The 3,596-nt window shown below is 36.8% G+C and overlaps 1 pseudogene; it reads left to right on the forward strand.

The window, feature by feature from the left end:
* Nucleotides 1-1,644: 1,644 nt before the first annotated feature.
* Nucleotides 1,645-3,571, forward strand: LOC107929034 (serine/threonine-protein kinase BLUS1-like; annotated as a pseudogene).
* The last annotated feature ends 25 nt before the right edge of the window (nt 3,572-3,596 follow it).

The raw sequence follows: 3,596 nt of genomic DNA on the forward strand, positions 1-3,596 counted from the left end.
CAATTCCAAGAACTGTGAGAGAAGCCTGTCAGATTGAAGCTTGGTTAGCCCGATAATGCAGATATGGCAACTTAGGCTATTTTTAGTAAGTAAGGGAATCATATCTTGTAGATTTGATATGATATGATGTAATCTTGTAAATCCCTAAAATTAAGGGATAGGCTAATCTCGTCTGTTAATGTAATTTAATCTTTACCGTAGGTTTTGGGGGAGCTTAACTATAAATAGAGAGCCTTCCCCTTACTTGTAAATCATCCATTGTAAGTTGAATTCTTAAGAGCAATAGAACTCTTTTAGCATTTACTCAAACACTTTGTTTGCGTTCTTTCTGTGGCTTTTTGTTGTTCTTTTGAAGCTTCTTTTGGCACAATTGCTTCCGCTATACAAATTGGTGCCTTAGAGGAATTCTAAAGGAATCCTCACTTTTGGGAGTAAAGGCTTACTTAGGCTAGTTTGGAGTAAACGAACCACCTAAGCTCGCACGGATCGCGAGACGAAAGATCTAGCCCTGTGACACTTACACAAGTATAAACTAAAGTAGTTTTCTCCCCTTTCGTACGTATTTGTACCATTAATATTTTTAACTATCTTACTATCACATATTATATTTCATTCATATAGATCATGTATGTCAAATTTGATGTAAATTTAAAAAAGTTTAACTATTTTTTATGTAAAATAAATTTTTAACAGTTCATTAAATATTAATATATATAGTATTTTAGATAAATATGATCAATATATTGGACTGATTAAAAAACTTACATGCATAACAAGTACAATTATATCGATATATTCAACGGTTGGAGCATTAAAATATTAATGGCACAAAGAGATATGAAAGGGTGTAAAACTACTTTATTGTTACACCGGTGTAATGAATCCCTCCCCAATTTATAATATATCTATATTATTATGTAAAGGTTTGATTAAGTTTGCGACAACCATTAACCGAATCTCAACTCAGTTGTGAAATTACCAAAAACTCATTTCTTTTGTAAAATAACAAATATTATTGAGGATATTTATGATTTTTTTACCAAAAATGCATTTTGATAATAAAAAATACAGAAGTTTAAATACATTATACTTTTTACTAATCTAACTTTACCATTTCAACGTTTGATTTTTATATCAATATTTATAAATTTGTTATTTAAATTTTTCGGGTACACATTGAGTTTTCTGTAATCTATTAAGTTACTAATTAACTCTTAAATTTATAAAAACAAATTAGAAAACCATTTTCGTTAGTTCTTTTAGGATCTTAGGCGTCAAGATTCGAGTTTCATTCGTGTAAATAGTTTAATGTAAGATGTGTTTTATGTTAGAAAAAAGAAGAAGCTAATAACGGTTGCCATTAGTCTAGATCTGTCAATTTTGAACCAAACAACTCAAATCCAAATTTATTCAATCTAAAATTAATTTGACCTTAAAATAATATTAACTCAAAATGCTTGAAAGTTGAAACCCACAATGACTTGAATTAAACCCGAATAACCCAGAACCCCAAATAACCCAAACCGAAAATAATTGGACCCAAAATGGGTCTGAACCAAAATTAACCCAGCAATTCAATAACCGTAAAAACTGTACAAGCTGAGAATCATTAGTATTGCTTTTGGCCTTTGGCTCCTGAGTAGCTTTTTATCTTTAAACAGATGAAAGTGGTTGCAAATTCACATGTATCCATCCTCTCACATCAATATTCAACAATGGCTTCCTTTTTAAAACCTCACAAGATTACCGCTTAAAACCCCAGTCTTTTTCTCTCTCTTTTCCATCATCCTTGTTCTTCAAGAACCCTCCGGGAAAAAACCCGATCTCAAACAACCAAAAACAAGATTATGAAACCATTAATGGCGTATGAACAAGAAGGTCATCATCATCACCCCAAGGTTCAGTTCCCATTAGACTCGGATTCTTACAAGATCGTTGATGAAATCGGTATTGGTGTTAGTGCAATAGTTTACAAAGCCGAATGCATTCCCTTGAATTCAACTACCGTCGCCATCAAATCCATCGACCTTGATCAGTTCAAGGTTGACTTCGACAACATCCGACGTGAAACCAAGATCATGACCCTCTTTTCTCACCCCAACATCCTTAACGCTCATTGTTCTTTCACCGTTGGCCGTCGTCTCTGGGTGGTTATGCCTTTTATGTCCGGTGGTTCTTTACAGTCCATCATCTCGTCTTCTTTTCCCGACGGTTTATCAGAGCAATGCATCGCAATTGTCCTCAAAGAAACCCTTAATGCATTATCGTATCTCCACAATCAAGGCCATTTGCATAGAGATATAAAGGCTGGGAACATCTTGATGGACTCAAACGGGTCTGTTAAGCTCGCGGATTTCGGGGTTTCGGCTTCGGTTTACGAGTCGAGTTCGGGTTACGGGTCCGGTTCATCGACGTCTTCGTCGCCGATGATGCTCACGGACATGACCGGAACCCCATATTGGATGGCCCCGGAGGTGATACACTCACATACAGGGTACAGTTTCAAGGCTGATATATGGTCTTTTGGTATAACGGCGCTTGAATTAGCCCATGGAAGACCACCATTATCCCATTTACCACCTTCAAAGTCTTTGATCATGAAGATAACCAAGCGGTTTCGGTTTTCCGATTACGAAGACAGCATCAACAAAGGTAAGAGCAAGAAGTTTTCAAAGGCTTTTAAAGATATGGTCGCTTCGTGCCTGGATCAAGATCCGTCGAAGCGACCTTCGACGGATAAGCTTTTGAGGCATCCATTTTTCAAGAGCAGCAAAGGCTCTGACTTCCTCGTCAAGCATGTGTTGCATGGATTGCCTAGCGTCGAAGAAAGGTTTAGAGTAAGCAAGATTCTAAGAAAGAACGACGTCGATGACGACGACGAAGATGATGTTGAGGGAGAATCAGGGTCTGAGCTAGTTAAACAAAGAAGAATCAGTGGGTGGAATTTCAACGAAGACGGATTCGAACTCGACCCGGTTTTCCCCACCGAGTCAAGAGACGATTCCGTGGTGAAACAAGTTCGTTTCGGTGGTGAAACCATCATTTTAGAAAAGGGAACTTCCGAATCAAGCTTGAATTTGAACTCTCCCGAAGCAGAGTCAAGCTTGGTTAGTAGTACTACAACTCCACCATGTGAAGAACAACAAACTGAGAACACTTTTAATGCAGCAACAATGGTGGGGGGTTGATGGCATTGAAGAAGAGTTTGGATGATCAAAGGCAAAAAGTGAGTGAGTTGATTAACTTGTTTGGAGGGGAAGTGATGAACAAAGAAGATCAAATGGTGCAATTGATTGAGAAGCTGAGGATGGAATTGGAAACTGAAAGGCAAAAGAACTTTGAATTAGAGATGGAATTGGAGTTTCTTAAATTCCAGATTTCTGGTGCATCCAACACTGATGAAAATGATTGAAGTTTTTTTCACCCCAAATTAGTACATTTTGCTGTGAAATTTCGAACTGGATTTATGTTGTTTTTTCTTGCTTATTGGAACATGTTCTTTGGTCCTGGGTCTACCGTATATCACATATTATCATGCATGAAATTGAAATGGAGAGATTATGAGGTGTTTTTTTTTTGTTCTCATTCTTTTATGC

Source organism: Gossypium hirsutum, chromosome D09 (assembly GCF_007990345.1).
Source record: "Gossypium hirsutum isolate 1008001.06 chromosome D09, Gossypium_hirsutum_v2.1, whole genome shotgun sequence".
Taxonomy (NCBI): Eukaryota; Viridiplantae; Streptophyta; class Magnoliopsida; order Malvales; family Malvaceae; genus Gossypium; species Gossypium hirsutum.